Source organism: Hibiscus syriacus, unplaced genomic scaffold (assembly GCF_006381635.1).
Source record: "Hibiscus syriacus cultivar Baekdansim isolate YM2019G1 unplaced genomic scaffold, ASM638163v2 tig00110121_pilon, whole genome shotgun sequence".
In the NCBI taxonomy this organism is placed as follows: Eukaryota; Viridiplantae; Streptophyta; class Magnoliopsida; order Malvales; family Malvaceae; genus Hibiscus; species Hibiscus syriacus.
The window spans coordinates 375527-395778 of record NW_024062597.1 but is presented as its reverse complement, the minus strand read 5'-3'; the positions used below and the strand labels follow the sequence as shown (position 1 = coordinate 395778).

General features: G+C 31.3%; 1 long non-coding RNA gene across 1 annotated transcript; it reads right to left on the bottom strand.

Annotated features, from left to right (window-relative positions):
* Positions 1 to 19508: 19508 nt before the first annotated feature.
* LOC120215472 lies at positions 19509 to 19984 on the bottom strand. Its single transcript, XR_005524959.1, has 3 exons — positions 19888 to 19984; positions 19630 to 19686; positions 19509 to 19554 (listed from the first exon to the last, which is right to left on the bottom strand). It is a non-coding gene; the product is annotated as an uncharacterized LOC120215472 (long non-coding RNA).
* Between the last annotated feature and the right edge of the window lie 268 nt (positions 19985 to 20252).

The following is a 20252-nucleotide window of genomic DNA, read 5'->3' as shown; positions in this document are numbered from 1 at the left end:
CTTTTAGTCCCTATATATTTAGCGTGTTTTTGCATTTTGGTCATATGTAGTGACTATTTAATTTTATCTTAATTTGGCTGGACTGATTTAGTAATTTACGCATTTTTCTTTAAAAACATGTTTTAGGCTTGTGAAAAAGGAATAATCATTAAATACTCCCTGTAGTTTCAACATGTTAGTATTTTGGTTTTCGATCTATTTTTATTTAATTCAACCATGTAATTTTATTTTATTTTAATTTGTTCCTCATGTCTTATTTATTTTTATTCATTAAAACTTTAGCGCTTAATATTAATTTTTTTCATTTTAGTCACTTTTGCACTTTATTTTATTTTAATTTTTGACATGATGATTTATTTGTTTACATTCTGGTCCTATTTGCATTTTCTTTTATTTTAATTTTTTCATGTTGCTTTTATGTTATTTTATTTTAGTCGCTAATTAGTTTTGTTCTCTATTAATTTGCATGATACCCTCATAAGCATTTCTTGACTCGAATCAAAGTAATTTGACTAAGGGTAATATTCGTTCATTTTAAGATTGTCGTAAAGTGAATGTCTTAACGTATAAGAAAGTTACTTTCGATTTTAAAAATGAAAGTCTATCTCATTAAGTGACACAACTTAAATTGAATCCATTTTAAAATTTGGGGATTGAGAAAAAATCATGTGCTTTTAATTAAGTTTACCGAGGAAAGACTATTAGATAGAAACTAAGGTCTCGTCTCGATGCATTTATATAATTGGACATCCTTATTCTCATTAAATGTTGGTAAAATAAATAATTAATTTTACTTGCTTGATGTATGCGTTTAATTTGTTTTATTTTTACATGTATTTTTCAATAGGATTTCAAAATAAGTAACACTCGAATTAACATTGAATTTAAGGACAAAACAGTAATATTTTTTCATTTCAGTTGAAGTAATAAATGATTGCTTTAAGGCACGAGAGGTCATTTATTCTCGATTGGAAATAATTACATATTATTGTTTTCTCTCGAATCAATATTGATTTTTAATACGAAATAGTGATATCTCTTCATTTTGATTGGAGTATTAAATGAATGCTTTAAGGCATGAGAGGTCATTTATTTTCAATTGGAAATAATTAGATATTATCATTTTCTCTCGAATCAATATTGATTTTTTAAGATGAAATAATGATATCTCTTCATTTCGATTGGAGAAATAAATGAATGTTTTAATGCATGAGAGGTCATTTATTCTCGATTGGAAATAATTAGATATCAACGTTTTCTCTCGAATCAATATTGAATTTTAAAACGAAATAGTGATATCTCTTCATTTCAATTGGAGTAATAAATGACTACTTTAAGGCATGAGAGGTCATTTATTCACGATTGGAAATAATTAGATATTATCGTTTTCTCTCTTAAAATCCAAAGAATATGTTTTTCTCTTAAAATCCAAAGAATATGTTTTTTTAAAAGAGAAGGTCTTAGAGTTATTTTGTGTTATTGTATTGTTATTTTGAATTAATAATGAACTTTGGGATGTAATTATAATATTTTTCTTTTTCGATTGGAGTAAGAATCGACTGTTTTAAGGTATGAGAGGTTGATTCTTCTCGATAAGAAATAATTAAATATTATTGTGTTTCATCCCAAAATTCAAAGAATATTATTCGTATAGGATCTTAAATTAAATTAAACTCGAATTCTTAAATTTTATTGCAAAAATAACTAATTAACCGACTAGGTACTGATTTAGGGCGTTGTGGGGGTACTAATCCTTCCCCACATGTAACCGACTCCCGAACTCAAATTTTGGTAACGCATGCCGTAAATTGTTGTTTTAATTAAAATTAATTTTTTTATTAAAATGAAAAAATATGTTTTTGGGTGCCCAATCACACCCTAATCAAATATTGGTGGCGACTCCTCAATTACTTGTTTATTAAAAAGGTCACCTAATTATTTGAGATGAGATCTTTTAAAAACCAGATTTTAAAAATTAAATTTGTTGTTTTTAAGAAAAAAAATCATTTCGACAACTGGGATGAGTGAAGAATGGGTCGTAATAAGAATTAGGAGAAAGGAGATAGTAAATGCATTACATGGACTGCTTTGAGAGAAGTAATTGATCGTCATCCAGATAAGAGAAAGAAGATAGACCTATTTTCTTTGGGTATTTATGGGCTAGTCATATTCCAAAATGTCTTGGGGTATATTGATGTGTTAGTGGTTGATTTATTCGAAAGATTGGAAAGACATGTGGATCGCGTTCCAGCTATTCTATCCGAGACTTTATATTCTTTAAACTCATATAGACGATAGGGATAATGATGCTTCATAGGATACGCACCTCTGTTGCTAGTTTGGATCCTCAATCATTTCAAACACGTCGAGAGGTTGCCTAATCGAGTGTTCCTAGAAGGGTTTTTCCTTCAAAAGATTTTCTTTCAAGATAATGGTTTGGGGTTTCACTAAGAAAAAATAGATGGTCATCTTCAAAGATATCCGAGATGGTGACATTGTGGTGTGCTTCGTGGAATATCTCTTCAGACATACTCTATAGGTGTGGAGAGCGAGATTGGGTTCCTTTTCCAAACATATAAGCTTCCGTAAGATATGCACCTCTATTAGTTTCCAAGCAATATGGGTCGAGGCAGTTTATTCATGCAACGTGGGATTTATCTAGGTCAGAGTTTGTATTCAAGGAAGAGCAGTACACGAATAAAGTCAAATGAGTTGTTGATGCATGGAAGCAGACTTGTCGAGTAAATCTCTTCACTTTTGATATGAAGATGTCACAAAAATACGAGCAATGAAGAAGTAATTGAGTTAATGATAACATCCTGATAGTTAATCCTGAAAATACATAGCCATGGAAGAACATATGAGAGTCGTAAAATCCCCACTAGAGCTAGCCAAGAGTGATTTTGAGGTTGAAAGAAAGTTATGGAAGGAAACATTACAAAAGTTGGATAATAAGGTATACCATAAGATAATGAAAATTGACATAAAAAATGTCGAGCTGATTGAATTGAAAAAGTAAAAACACAACTCAGATTGGACTTTGATGATCTCCAATTATCCTACCAACAAATGGTAAAGGCTCAAATGGTCACTAGCTCTAGTAAATTGCCTACTGAGTGGAGGCAGAATGTAGCAAGTCTGAAGAGAGAAGCTGGAGAAAGTAAAGAAGGGCTCAAGCAGAGAAGACATCAGGCGAAGATACTTTCAAAAGAAAAAAGTGCATTAGAGCAACTACAAGAGAGTCAAGTCTAAAATGAAAAACTAAAAGGAAATGTCTCAAGTTTAGAGGTAACATTACGACGATACTGAAGCAGAGAAGACATCTCAAGTCATGGGGATGTCGAAAGCCTAAGGAAACGAGTGAATAAGATTGAGACTATGGTTCAAGATTTTCAGAGAAGGGCAAGTGAACTTCTTATAGTCCCTTATGAATGAGCAATGCAGTGGCGCTATCGTTGGGAGCAAGCTCAGTGGATAGTTAAACAAAGGGATGACCTCATTGCTAGCTACCTGGAACATGTTCAAGGAGTGGCTCAGTACTTGGTCTACTTTGCACATAAAGTTGCTATTATGAGTGAATGATTGGAACCCGAGACTGAAGAAGCCCAAAGGATTTTGGATCTACTTGGACACATGTAGCAGTTAGGGGAGATGCTCAAATATATCTGTGATATGTTTAAGCCTTGTAATCGAACTTCATTTCTAATATAAAAAATTATTCTAAGGAATCGTTCTAGAATCAATACCTTGCATTTTGCATATGTATTTTACTTTTCACATTGCATTTTATCTTTCTCATTACATTCTATTCATTCATAGTCATATTTTTTCATATTCATTAATAAAATATCAATCTTAATAAAAGATAGTATAGAATAATATTAGGAACTTCCAAGCATTCATACAATGCCAGGAAAAAGGCTGGATGATACAATCACCCAGATTAAGAAAACTTAGTAAGAGATACAATGAAACATGAGAAAGATACAAGAAGATATGTTAAATGGCCAAAGAGATATGTTTGCTAAGTTTGCTAGTCTACTTAAAGGAAAGAATCCTGAGCCTGGAAAAAGCCCTACGCCTGAAACTGTGACTGAGGGACCACTCCACCCACCTGGGTTTACCCCGGATCAATCACGAACACTCCAAGAAATGCTTATTTATAAAGTAAAGGTTCACATTAACCCAGTTGGTGCCTCTATGAACTTATATCCTGGAGCTAGCTCACACTAAGAATAACATCAGCATCCCAAGTCCCAGATTTTGAAGAGGAAGCCAGGTTGGAGCAAAAACAATAGCTAAGAGAAGTGAAAATAGCTAGAGAAGGAAATCAGGGCTATGAAAGAAGATACTAGTGTATATGGAATCAATGCCAAGGAGTTGAGTCTGGTTCCTGACTTAGTGTTGCCCCCAAAATTCAAAGTTCCTAATTTTAAGAAGTTTGATGGAACGATATGCCCCTCTACCCACATCACAATGTTCTACAGGAAAATGAATGGTTACATAGGGAATGATTAACTATTGAACCATTGTTTCTAGGAGAGTTTAACATGTTCTTCTATTCGATGGTACAATCAGTTGAGCAGGGTTCATATCAAGTCATGGAAAGATTTGGCCAAAGCTTTTCTTGAGCAATATAAGCATATGAATGATGTGAGGCCAATTGAATTATACTGTAAAGTATGGAAAAGATATCCAATAAGAGTTTCAGACATTATGCTCAAAGATGAAGAGAGGTGGTTGTACAAGTCCATCTGCCACTCAAAGAATAAGAGACAAACATGTTCTTCATAAACACTTTAACAACTCCTTTCATTATCCACCTCATAGGGAATTCATCTAAGAGTTTTGATCACTTGGTCACAGCTGGGGAGATGATTGAGATTGAAAATAAGAGTGGGAAACTCGATGGAGGTGAGTCTAACAAGAAACCACCGATGATAAAGAAAGATAATGAGGTCAACAACATGAGGAAATATGATTCCAATAATGTCACTATATCTCAATCTCAAGCCACGTGATCATCTACACATAATTCTGCTAGGAAGGAGGCAAGGGAGCAAAAACAAGAGAGACAAGCCTCAGTTCGATCTGATCCCTATGTCGTACAAGGAGTTGTTCTAGATCTTATATGACAGACATGTGGTGTCACCTTACCATGTGTCACATATACAACCTCCCTACCCTAAATGGTATGATGTTAATGTCTAATGTGATTATCATGCAGGGGTTCTTGGACATTCAATAGAGAATTGCACTTCCTTTAAGAAAATTGTCCAATGGTTAAGGCAAAAGAATGTCATCAATTTTGGTGATAGCGGGCAACCAAACGTGGCCCAGAACCCACTACCAAACCATGCAAGTACATGAATCAATACAGTTACTGAGGAAGTGGGCAAGAAGATCATAACTGACGTAAGTGACGTAAAATCGCCAATGTGTTGGATATGGGGTTAAATGATTAAGTAAGACATATTGGTTCCTAATCTATTTTAAGAATGAGGATATGTGACATTATCAAAATTGTAAAGGACACACCATACATCACTATTCTGAATTCTGAGCTTTGGTGCAAAAATTATGGACGACAAAAATATGTAATTTTATAAGGAAACTGCTAAAAAAGAAATAGAGATCTATACATATGAGGGTTCGTCTAGGGGATTTTACATTGCCAATTATCCTCTATTCATCACACCAAAAACTCATGTAGTATATAAAGTAACTCCTAAGGTGGTTATCAAACCCCCATCTCCATTCTCTTACAATAACAATAAGCAAGTCCCGTGGAAATAAGAGTGCAAGATGGAAGAGGTAGAGAAAGAGAATTAGGAAATGGGTGAAGTTGGCAATTTCACTAGGAGTGGAAGATGTTTCTCTCCTAATCATCCCAAAGAACCTGAGAAGAGATCTACTAGTGACAAAGGAAAAAATGTTGACTTGTTGTTAAAAGATGATGAGTCAACCATCAATGAACCAGTGACCGAAAACGAGGCTGTGGAATTTATGAAAATTTTGAAACACAATGAATATAGTATTGTTGAACAGCTGCACAAGCTACCCTTTCACATCTCGATATTTACTCTTCTATTGAGCTCTGAGGTACACCAAAAACTCTGTTGAAAGTCTTAAATCAGACTTTTGTGCCGAAAGATTTACCTGTGAATAAGCTAGATAGATTGGTTGTAAATATCCAAGCTAACAACTTTATTTCTTTTTCTGATGATGAGATCCTATCTGGGATAATGAGATCCCGTCTGGGATGATTGGTAGCCACAAAGCTCTACATATCATTGTCAGTTGCAAAAGACATGTTTTATCCTGAGTGTTAGTCGATAATGGCTTTGCTCTGAATGTAATGACATTGGTAACCCTAAAAAATATATTTATCGACAATAAACATGTGAGAATTGTCAGAGTGTTGTTCGAGAATTTGATGGAATGAAGAGAGAAGTGCTAGGGAAGATTTACATCCCTTTAACTATTGGTACAACTACTTATGAGATGAAGTTCCTTGTAATGGATATCATGCCCACTTATAATTATTTATTGAAAAAACCTTGGATTCACTAGGAATGGGCAGCTCCATCTACGCTGCACTAAAAGCTAAAGTTTGTGATTGAGGGGAGGTTGGTATGCATTAACGCTGAGGAAGACATTATCGCTTCTGTTTCTACTACTGCTCCTTATGTTGGAGTAGATTAGAAGGTTGTGGAGTGCTCCTTCAGATCCCTAGAGTTTTTCAATGTGAAATTTGTGCCTGAAGGAAGAAAGATGTCCAAGCCTAGACTGTCCAACCGCACCTGAATGAAACTCAAGCTAACTTTGGGAAATGGAGCCAAGGCTGGAAAATGGTTAGGGAGATACCTGCAGAGACCTATCAATCTCATTTTCACACCACCAAAAGGGATTTCTTTGGCTTGGAATATCAACCAACCTTGAGGGAAACATTGAAGGGAATCTAAAAGAGCTAAGAGATGAGAAGATCGATGTTAGCTGTTGGGAGCCGATGACTTTCCCATGACTACATGGTACCTTTGTGTCTGTAGGTCATATGTTCCAGGGCAGTCAGCAAGTTAAGAAACCCATCGTCGATGATGCACTAAAAGATTTGGGTATTAATATGATACTGGAGGATGAAGATGAGGAAATAATGGTTATAGGAATCTATCCCGCACAGCCAGGCTTCATGTTGAAGAATTGGACTGCAGAGCAGTTACATGTAGTTTACAAAACTTTTTTTAGAGTAATACATAAATACTTTCCTTGTTGTCTAAACCCAGGCAATAGGTGATCTTATATAAAGGGTTAATATATCAATTTTTAATTTTCAATGAAAGATGTATTTCTATTAATTCATAAAATGGTAAACATTCTCCCATGCATTTCTTCATTCTTTGTTATATATATATATATATATTACATTCTATTTATCTTGATATGGGATAGATTCTCTTGTATGCGTATATGTAAAAATATCATCTCGTTCGTTAGTCTTTAAAGACCTCAGATATCAAAAACATGAATGTTGATGACACTAACCCAGAGATTGATTTTGAGCTGCCCATATGTCATGGGAAATTAAGGGTTGTGATAATGATGAGGAATGTGTCTTACCTTCTGAACTGTTAAAAATGGTGGAAAGGGGGATAAGAAGATTATGCCTCATGAAGAGCCCACTAAAACTTTGAATATGGGATCAGATGAAGATATGAAAGAAGTAAAGATTGGTACCACGTTACCTACCGAGGGTGACAGAGTTTGATTGAACTACTTTAAGAGTACAAATATGTATTTGCTTGGTCATATGAAGACATACCGGGTTTAGATACTGAATTAGTAGTAAACAAATTGTCGATAAAGCGGAATGTAGACTTGTGCAACAAAAGCTTAGAAGGATGAGGCATGGGATGCTGCTAAAAATTAAAGAATAAGTAAAGAATAAATTCAATGTTGGTTTCCTTAAGGTGGCCAAGTATCCTGAATGGGTGGCAAATATCGTCTCAGTACCAAAGAATAATTTTCCTTTGCCACACATAGACACGTTGGTGGACAATACTGCTGGAAATTCCCTATTTTTGTTCATGGATGAGTTCTCTGGCTACAATCAAATAAAGATACACCCTAGAGATATGGAAAAGACTATGTTTGTCACCATGTGGGGCACATTTTGCTACAAGGTGATGTTGTTTGGGTTGAAAAATACAGGTGCAACATACCAGAGAGCCATGGTAACACTGTTTCATGACATGATGCATAAAGAAATAGAAGTTTATGTCAATGATATGATTGTAAAGGCCAAGACAGAGGAAGAACATGTTCAGAATTTAAAGAAACTCTTCCAGAGGTTAAGGAAATACCAACTGAAACTCAATCCAAATAAATGTACCTTCGGGGTAACGTCTGGAAAGCTCTTGGGTTTTTTAGTTAGCAAAAAGGGGATTGAAATAGATCCAGACAAAGTTAAAGATATTCAAAATTTACCACCTCCACAAACACAAAAAGAAGTCGAAGATTTCTTGGAAGGTTAAATTACATTGCTCAGTTTATTTCACAGTTGACCGAGAAATTTGACTCCATTTTTCGTCTTCTCCGCAAAAATAACTCAGAAGTATGGAGTGATGATTGTCAAGAAGCTTTTAAAGTTTTCAAACAATATTTGTCAAATACCCCAGTTCTAGTGCCACCTATCTCTAGTAAACCCTTAATTCTCTACTTATCAGTCTATGAGAACTCCATGGAGTGTGTATTAGGGCAGGATGACCACACTGAGAAGAATGAGAGAACAATTTATTATCTCAACAAGAAGTTCATTGGTTTTGAGGCAAGGTACTCGTCGATCGAAAAGTTGTGTTATGCTTTGGTTTGGGCTACTTGAAGGCTCAGGCAGTATATGTTGTATCACACTACTTGGTTGATCTCCAGACTTGACCCTTTGAAATATCTGATAAGTGTACCTGCTCTATCTAGAAGATTAGCTCGGTGGCATATTCTATTGTCAAAATTTGACATTCAATACGCAAGTCAAAAAGTAGTTAAAGGGAGTGTCATAGCAGATTTTATTGCAAGTAGGCTTCTGAAGAATACGAGCCGTTGAGTTTTGATTTCCAAGATGAAGATCTAATGATTATTTCAGTAGAGGAAACAATTATGTCTACTAGTGAACATTGGAAGTTGAACTTTGATAGTGCTTTAAATGCATTGGGGGCAAGGAATTGGGGAAATTTTGGTCTCACTGAATGGAGAACATTATTCTTTCACCAGTCAGCTGAATTTTGATTGCACGAACAACATGGTTGAGTACGAAGTTTGTGTTTTCAGTCTTAGAGATACCATTGAGCGTAAAATAAAAACACTCAAAGTATATGGGGGTTCATCTCTAGTAATTTATCAACTCAGGGGAAATGGGAGACAAAAGATCTCAAACTGGTAGAATGTCACAAATTGGTCATGAAGCTTATCGAAGAATTTGAAGAAGTGACATTCAATTACCTCCCTAGAGAATATAATCAAATGGCATATGCCTTGGCTACTTTGGCAGCAACATTTAAAGTAAATGAACAATCAAATATGATGCCCATTGAGATGAAGGCTTATGAGTATTCAGCCCATTGCTATAGCATCGAAGATGAGGAAGATGGAAATCCTTAGTATTATGATATCTTGCAATATATCAGATATCAAATTATCCTGAGCAGGCAATCGAGAATGACAAAAGAATTATTAAAAATTCCTATTGAATCCTCAAAAGAAAATTTATATGGAACCAAAGATGATCCTGCATTAAATTAAGATATCCAACTATATTATTAAAAATTCTCAATAGAAAATATTTACGAAAATAAATACACCGATTGATTAAAAAAATAAATATACAAAGCTAAAATAATGATAGACAGCATATTATAGAATTTACTTTAACATTGAGACTCTCCACAAAACATTTAAGCATCGAAATTTTCACCTCAATTCAATTGTCAAGATTCTATCAGCTCAATAAATACAGAAAGAGTCTTTACGCATAAATATTAGATCAAATTATTTTATGATATTTCCTTAATCAAGAGAAATGAAGGGTTGTACCTGTAGAGTTATGCCTTCTTCCATCTAATGAAATCTCTATTGCGTTATCCATCAATCAATGTACCCTCTGACTAGTCGACTACATTTTGACAAGATTATTAGTAAATTCAAGAAATTAAGATCAAATATAATGATTGACAATCATTATTTATTTACTTTGTCAATTTATAAATGACATTTATGATGTTAAGTCTGACACCAAATACATAAGAGTTAATATTTAAATCCTTATGCTAAAGAAGACTTCTTTCTTTCTTTCTTTCTTTTTTCGCTATCTTCTTTTTGCCAACTTTATCTCGAATCTTTTTCTCACACTTTTCGATTCATAATCAATTTTATTAATTACATCTCTAAACCTCAGCTCAAATAAAAAAATGAATTGTTTTCGACTACCACAACCTCATTATTATCGTTAAAATATATTTTTAAAAATAACATTAAATTATTATATTGATATTAAATATATAATTAATATTATTCGTTACTAATAATTAAATAAATATTATTATTATAAAATGATAAATATTATTAATTATATTAATAATTTATTATATACTATTAAAATAAAAAAAATTATTATATATTATTATAATATTCTTTTGATAAAAAGCCGCTAATTTTATTAAAAATAAAAAATATCCAAATTACAATGAATGTTTACAATCACAATCCTAATCTAAACACATAATTAATATATTTTCTAAACACGAGTAAACTAGTCACTCACAAGGACCACACAAGGAATGTTAGAAATTAAACTTGTTTTTTTATTAAAAAATTAAATGTGTCAGTTTAATTAATTAATCTTGTGTGTTTAGTTGAGTTCATAAACTCACTTCATTATATAGGAGAGTTATTAAAATTAAATTTGAGTTTAAGTTATGATGAATATGAGTACTATATATACGTATTATAATGCACATTACAAAGTGTGAAAAATAAAAGAGAATCATTTTTTTATAAAGGTTATTCAATTGTCTTTACTCTCATTTCTTATTTTGAGAAAATTTATATATTTTTATTTTCCATCAAAGTGGCATCAAAGCTAGATTATGGAGAAACGTTCATTTCCATTACATTACCCTCTTCTTATAAAAGACAACTATGATAATTGGTCTATTCGTGTGAAAGAAATTCTTAGATCACAAGGTCTTCGGGATATTTTTTTTAGCATGTATGATATACTTGAAGATGAAACAACCTTGAGTCAAGATCAAAAGGATATTCTAGAAAAGAATTGGAAGAAAAACCAACATGCTATTTTGATAATCCATCAATGTTTGGATGACTCGACCATTGAAAAGGTGACCAATGCAGCAACCTCAAAGGAATCATGGGATATTCTTGTGAAGTCCTCTAAGGGAGTAGAGACAGTGAAGAATATTTGTCTCCAAATATTATGAAGTGCATTTTGAAGAACCTCGCATGAATGTATCAGAGACCATGTTTGATTATTTTTCTAGAGTACAAGTTGTTGTTAACCAATTGAAGAGGAATGGGGAAGACATGCTTGAGATTCAAGTAATTGAAAATATTCTTCGATCTTTACATCTAAAATTTGAGCACATTATTGTTGATATTGAAGAATACAAGGACCTGGAAACTATGTCCATTGAACAATTAAATGGTTCATTATAAGCTCATAAGGAGAGTTTGAACAGAAGTAAGATTGATTATATAGAGCAAGTTTTACAAGAGAAGTTGTCCCTTCACTCTAAAGGCGAAATAAGTAAACAATGTACGACTTGTCCTAGAGGCCTTGGAAGAGGACGTGGATTAAGTAAAGGACATAGACAAATAAGAAGGGGTTGTCAAAATTCATTCAAGAATAATGAAAAATGTCAAAACTCATCAAGAGGCCATGGACGTGGAAGAGGAAATTATAGGAATAAAAGGTATGAAAAATCCCATGTAAAATGTTACAATTGTCAGAAATTTGGTCACCACTCTTCAGAATATTGAGCGAAAAATGAAGAAAAATGTGAAAAATGAACCTGATATAGACAAAAGAAGACACGATGAGACTACGCTGTTGTTAGCTCTGAAAAATGAGGACCAAAATGATGGTTATTGATACTTAATATTGATGCTAGTAATCATATGTGTAGTGATAATGAAAAGTTTATAACACTAAAAGAGTATTCTAGTGAAATCATATTTGGAGATTATTTGAGGATTGAAATCAAAGGCAAAGGTATTGTCTTAATTTCCCTAAAAAATTGGTTATCAGAAACATATCACAAACATATACTATGTTCCAAAATTAAAATGTACTATTTTAAGTTTGAGAAAACTCTTAGAAAAATACTATGAGATTTAAATGAAAATCATAATCTTACTCTAAGTGACGAAAATGCTAGGCCTATTGCAAAAGTTTCCATGACAAGAAATCGAATGTTCTTTGTTAAATCTTAAAATTGACATAACCAAGTGTTTGAAGGCTTGTGTGGGAGATTCTTCTTGGCTATGGCATATGAGATATGTGCATTTGAATTTTGGTGGTCTTAAATCTCTTGGAGAAAAATAGTCAAAGTTCTCCCCCTATCAAACATTTGGAGCAACTTTGTGAAGCTTGTGTCCTTGGCAATCATGCAAGGAAGAGAGCTTGGTCCAAAACAATTATTTCTTGCTTTTTACTCAAAGTTTTAGTAGTAAGTCATGTGTATGTTTTCTTAAAAGAAACCTGAAGCTTTTTGATGCATTTAAAAGCTTTAAAATAATGATAGAAAAATAAAAGTGGTAATATGATCAAAGCTTTGAGAAATGATAGAGGAGATGAATTAACATCAAAAGAGTTAAATGTGTTTTGCTAAAACTATGGAATTCATCGTCCTTTAATGGTTGCTAGATCTTCATAACTAAATGGTGTTGCAGAACGAATGAATATAATAATTCGGTTAAAATTATGTTAAAAAGTAAAAAGATGCATAATGAATTTTGGGCAGAAGTAATTTATTGTGCAGTTTATCTTTCTAATAGATGTCCCACCAAGAGTTTAAAGGATAAAACACCTCAAGAAGCTTGGAGTGGAAAGAAACCTAATGTATCACGTTTACAAATCTTTAGGAGTATGCATATGCTCAGAGATCCAATCTTAATGAAAGAAGTAGAAGATGTGTCTTTATTGGCTACAACTCAAATTCAAAAGGATATAAGTTGTTTTAGATGGATATAAATAAGGTGATTATCATCAAAGATTTGGAGTTTGATGAACAAAGTACTTGGGATTGGAATGTCTCAAAAGAAGAATTGTATGTCTTCTTTTCGTACTTTGACACTAAAGACGATTAGATGGATGATCAACCTCCACCACCACCTCCTAAATAAGATTTAATAGAGAATTTCATACTAGATTCAAATGAAGGAGAATAATCTCCAACTGTTCCAAGATAAACAAGGGAGAGGAGATTTCCATAAAGGTATAAGGATTATTATTTAAAATCTAATAGTAATCCTTCACTTTTCTATTTAGTTGAAGAAGGCTTTAAATAGTTTAAAGCAAGCACTGAGAGCATGTAATAGGAGAATTGACAAGTATTTCCAAGATAGTGGATTTAAAAGGTGCACTCATGAGTTTGCACTTTATGTTAAAATCCATGAACATGTTATTTTTCTTGTTTGTCTCTACGTAGATGATCTTATTTTCTTATAGAGAACTCCGACAATGATTGAAGATTTCAAAATGAGCATGTCCAAAGAATTTGAAATGACTGATTTAGGGCTCATGTCATATTACTTGGGCCTCAAGGTGAAATAGACTAATACTAGAATTTTTTGTTTCTCAAGAAATCTATTGTAAGAAAGTAATTTAGAATTTTTACATGCTTGGTATGAGCCTGTTAAGACCCCGATGGACATTAGAGTGAAGCTTTCAAAATTTGATGAAGGAAAGAAAGTAGATCCTACGATGTACATAAGTTTTATGGGGATCTTAAGGTACTTAACTCCTACAAGACCTGATATTCTTTTTGTTGTTGGACTTGTTTGTTGCATCATGAAAAATCCTTCATTTTATGATCTAATGAAAACAAAATGAATTCTTCGTTATCTCAAAAGTACTCTTAATTATGGCTAGTTTTATAGTTTTTGAAATTTATTTTAGCTTGTGAGATATTGTGATAATGATTTTGAAGAGATAAAGATGATAGATAAAGCACGAGTAGGTATGTATTTTTCATGGGAGATGCATATGTCTCATGGAGTTCTAAGAAGCAACCAATTCTGGTGTTTTTTAGTTGTGAAGCTGAGTATGTTGCTATTATTACATCTTGTGTTTGTCATGCTATTTGGTTACAAAGATTGTTAACTGAAATTCAACTCCCACAAGAAAATGTTACAAATATTTTAATTGATAACAAGTCTACTCTCGTTCTTGCAAAAAAATCTGGTGTTTCATGATCGAAGCAAACATATAGACACACACTATCACTTTATTTGTGAATGTGTTGAAAAGAAAGAAGTACATATGGTTTACATAAGTCCTCTTGACCAAGTTGCAGATATTTTCACCAAGCCTGTGAAGTATGATGTATTCTGCAAGTTCCATAGGTTGTTAGGAGTTGGTCAAAATCAAGTTTACGGAGATGATTGAAATTAAACATGTTTTTTATTAAAGAATTAAACGTGGTAGTTTAATTAATTAAAGTTGTGTGTTTATTTGAGTTCATAAGTTCACTTCATTAAATATGAGAGTTATTAAAATTAAATTTGAGTTTAAGTTATGATGAATGTGAGTCCTATATATACGTATTGTAATGATCATTACAAAACATGGAAAATAAAAGAGAATCATTTTTGTAAAGATTATTCAATTGCCTTCACTCTCATTTCTTATTAAGAGAGAATTCATATATTTTTATTTTCCAACAAAGTAAAGGTTAAAAAAAATCTAACCAAATAAACTCTGATAAAAGATAAATACAAGTAGATCTGACTACATTGATAAACAAACCAAAAAAGGGGATAGAGCTATTGAAAGGTCACTAACAAATCACAAATAAGAATTGAGCGACGTGAAAATACTATCCACAAATGCAAGTTGTGTATCCAAATCTGATCATAAGGTCAAAAGCAGAGAAGTTCAACATGATGGCAAATAAAACACCATCTTGATCAATTGTGGCAATGTCAAATCCAACCCTGAAAGTAATAGTAAACGAAAATAACAACCAAACAACCGAAAACATGTCATAAAGATAAAAGAAGACGTGCCATAAAGGCATAATTATTAAGAATAAAAAAAAGATACACTATATTAAAACAAAAGAAAAAGAATGAATATTGGCAGTCGACAGTCATTAGGAAGGTTGACTCTGTCGCCGATCACAAAGACGAAGAAGAAAAGATACTAACTACGACTAAGGAAAAAAAAAGAGAAAAATAGGGAAAATATATATTATTGTAATATTAAACATATAATATTATTAAAGTATTGATAAATATATTTTTAAATATTTTATAATTATATTTTAATTAAAAAATATTAAAATATAATATTAATATTAATATTAATATATAAAACAATATTTTTATATGTTTATGTTTTTAAGTGAAAAATAAAAAAAATTACAAAAAATTCAGATCTAAATCATTTATAAAAAATATAAAAAAAGTATATTACTCAAAAATAAATTATATTGAAAAATATTTTACACCAATCAAATATTAAAAACTAAAAATTGCATTCTCTATAACATAAATTTCTGATAAATTCTAAGTTTAATTCTAATCCTAATTAAAGGTGAGGTGAAAGAGAGAATTCAAAGGAAGGATGAATTTTAAGGGAACGAGGGACTCTAGGGGAAGAAAATAGATTGTTCAAAGCATGGATGAGCATCGAACCCAAACCCAAACCCGAGATTACTTGATAGTTTATCGTAATATAGTTTATCGTTGCTTTCATGAAGAGAATCATATCATCAACAAAGAATAAATGCGAGATTATCAGTCTAATAAGAATCAAAATAGGCTAGAGCATTATATGGAAAATCCAAGTTTAGAGATCTAATTTAATAAATTTTATTAGGTCAAACCCTTTTAATTATAAAGAAAAGGTGAAACCTTTTATTTCGTTTGTGGACCCCAAAGAATACCTAAACATAATCGTCTTAAGTTAAGCGATCGAGAAATACTAGTGAGCAAAGGTTGAAATTGTTTAAGTTCAAGTTTTTTCATTCATAAATATTATTTTTTTTCTTTTTATTTAAATTTATTTTTATTTAAATTGTATTATATGTATATATATTATTTTAAATTATTCTTATTTAAGATCAAATATATTTTGTATATATGTATTGCATTGATTAATTTTATTTATAATCATATAAATCTATTATTTATTATTGTAATCATATATTTCAAAAGAAATAAATGAAAGTGTCGTATATAATAATAGTAAATTAATGTATTATAAATTTTATTTTTTCTCGTCCGATTAAGATAGTACATAGGAATTGGATAACCACATTTTCTGTTGGCGCCAGCCTCAAATTGATTATGAATAATTGAACTTAATTTCGGATTGAAGACAGGAAATCGGTCAGATAAGAAAAGTAGGGGTTGAGAGGGAATCATAGCGAAGTGATAAATGTTGTTCATACTCAAAAGATGAATTATATTATTGTCATAATTTAAGATTTTGAATGGGAAACAAAGTTACTAAAAAATTAAGATATAAACAAAATATTGATATGAAGATAATAAAAATTAAGACAATAAGATAAATAAATACAAAGAAGATAAAGAGAGGATGTCTTAATCAAAATTAGGGTTTTGGTGATAATGGGCGAAAATGGTGATTTGTTGAAGATGGTGATTATTGATGAATAATTGTCCTATGAACATTCCTAATTGCAATTGACTAGGCAAATTCGATAATTGACTCTAATAAGTCCTCCTAATCACAATGAGAAGGTAAATCGAAGTGTGAAGATCTTTCTCACGAATAATTTAAAGAACCTAATGATTAAAAATGTTTTAAGGAAGAAGTCAATTAGTACTTCCAAAAACGAACTCTCGTTGTATTATTAATCAAATAAATTTGATTTGCAATGGTGAATAAAACTTTATTTATATAGGTGAGTAGTTCCATTAATCTAAGTAACTATTCAATAAAATAATAACAAATTAGAGATAATGTCATGACTCTATCTTAATTCTTAATAAAATAAGAAAGAATAAAAAATAATATTTTAATTCTATCTTAATTCCTAATAAATAATAAATCTAAACCTTAAAATAAAGCATCTTTCTATATTACATTATATTACAAATAGTCAATAAAAATATTAAAAATGCGTAATATTTATAAAATCATGTATTAATCACGTATAAGAATTTTCTTCATGTGTTGTCTTCACTAAAATATATGTATCTTGCGTTCCCGACATCAGACGCATTTTGAGTACAATTGGAAAGCTAAGAGACAGTCAACCGTATCTCTATAAGACATTTCGATCAAATAACACCTAGATCTCATTCAAAAAGTCATCGCAAGTCTAATGCTATTTTGGTCTTCTTTTCCAAGGCTTGGTTGTGTGGATCAATCGAAAGATATAATATATCTTCCTTTGATGTGAGTCTTGTGGTGCATGTATCAGCATTCGATCGAGTCGAAACGAGTTAAAATTTTGAGTTATTCAAGTTGACGAGTCTTATTTTACAATTCGAAGTTGACTTCAAGTTTTTCGAGTCAAGTTAAATTTATAAAATTCGAGTCGAGTCTAATTTTTGAGTTAATATTTAAATTTAATTGTAAATATTTATAATATTATGATATTATTTGATTCTAATTTAAATGGTTTATTATAACCATATACACTACTTCATATTTTTTTATATATATATATCATACAAAGTCGTGTGACTCGACTCAAACTTAAAAATCATTCTACTAATTACAAAAAATTCAAGTTATTAAAATTACTAATCAAGTTATTGGAGTTTTGCAACTCGATTTAAAGTTGAATTTTTTTCAAGTCGAGTCGAGTCTATAAAATTACAACTCGAAGTCAATTTGAGTCGAGTTATTTTTAATTTACTCAAGTCGAAAAAATCGATTTTCAAGTCGAGTCTGTTTTGTTCACCCCTAAAAGAAAAGTGTCAATTTTGTAGCATACATATAAAAGGCTTAAAACCTTTTTTGCCCTTGAATTTTATCCAAATTCTTAGGTTGGCCACTGTATATTTGTTCTCAGTTTATTCCTTGCACTACCATTCTATCTATCACTTCACTTCATTTCCGTCATTCTTTAAAAAATGATGTTGGTTAGTAAGAGATTTTTATGTGCAATAAAAAATATTAAAAATTCTTTAATAAACATAGATTTCAAATAAAAGCATAAAAGGTTTCTTCCAAAACTCATTTTCAAGAATTTACTGATTTTTCTTCAGTATTTACATTTAAATATTTTTTTTCTGAAATAAATTGGGTATAATTATAATTTTGGAGATATTAACATAACTTCTAAAAATTTTAGATTTTTCAGAGATTTTTATTTTTTATTTTTTAACATTTTTATGATTTTTTTTTATTATAAGTGTCATGTTCTGATTAGATTTATAACTCTTTTTAACGGAAATGGTGACGACATAATAATAGTACAAAGGCTAAATTGAGATAAAAACAACATATAGGCCAAACTGAAATTTAGGTGTTCGACCTACCTAACCCAAAGGTCGATGACGACTCATTTTCAATTTAATTCATAAATTTACAATTTTTTAAATAAAAATCATAACTTTTTTGAAATAATAAATAATTGTTTTATTAAAAAAATTGTTATGACACCTATGTTAAGAGTGGCAAATTTCCCATCTACAACTTTTAACTTTCGAGATGTAAAATGAAACCGACAAGATTCGTAGTTGAATTTTTCCTTGAATAAAATGTGCATTTAAAAGCATTAACATAAGATGACCAAACACTATCACAAACCTACTTTGATAATGCTATCCTCCTTGGAATTTCCTACTCATCACCATCTTCCTGCATTTCAAAAAATGAGATAAACCCAAATCACTAGACTCCAAATTAAGTCGGAAGATCAGCAACAACACAATTGAAACAGCATGAAAAACTCACATCTCCGCTGCCTTCATCATCTTCCTCTTCTTCATCATTAACCTCCGACATGGATTTCTCAGACTCCAATTCATCATCTTTGGGACCTTCAGCCTGAAATCCAAGAAAGTTCATTAAATTTCAGCTCATCAAAATAGTATCTACAAAAGCTTTAACTTTGAAGATAAAAGAATACTTGTTTCTTATTCTAGGCTTTCATGTTCTTTTCATACTCAGCCTTTCGCTTCTCTGCCTTATCAACATGAGGTCGTTTTTCCCATAACCATTAATGTCAAAAACTAGTCAGAATGCATTTTTCATGTTGTTTAAAAAAAAAAACAAAGCTGAAATAGCAAAATACTTGCAGCCTCATACAGGCTCTTCCATTTATCTCCACCAGCTTTGCCAACCTGAATTTGAAAGAAAAAGGAGAAATTTAAAAACACACAAATTATAAGAAATCTGAAAGAAAAGTTAATGCTTACTGTAGCAACGGATTTTTTTTAGGGTGCTCCTTCTTGTATTGCACACGAAACTCCTCCCTTAAATCACGAAACCAAAATTAACGAATTAGATAAAACATGAAGGTAAATCTGCAAAATCATCCTCGAAGATCAAGTTTGCTTTGACAATAAGAAAAATAGTTCAATTCACCTCTTCAATATAAACGCCAGAGTTTTCAGCGAAGGAAACGCAAGAAACCAAATACATTAAAGAAAACAGAGATTCGTGAATGAGATTACATGAAAACGAAGAAGGAGCTAGCAGGCCTCTTTGGCTTGTTTGGATCCTTAGCCGCCTTCCCCGATTTCTTTCCAGCCTTTTTGGTTGATTTCTTATCTCCCGTTCGTGTGATTTTATTTTAGCGTAAATTACGTATTTAGCTACTCATTTATTTTATTTTATTTTTGTTCTATTTTAGTCACTCAATTATTTTTAAATATATATAGTTAGGTTTTGATTTTGTTTTTATCATCCATCATTTTTTTAGTCCCTCAATTATATTTAAAATATATATAGTTACGTTTTGATTTTTTTTTTATCATCCATCGTTAAAAAAATAAGAAAAATACACAAATGATCTTCTAACTATATGATATTACTTTGT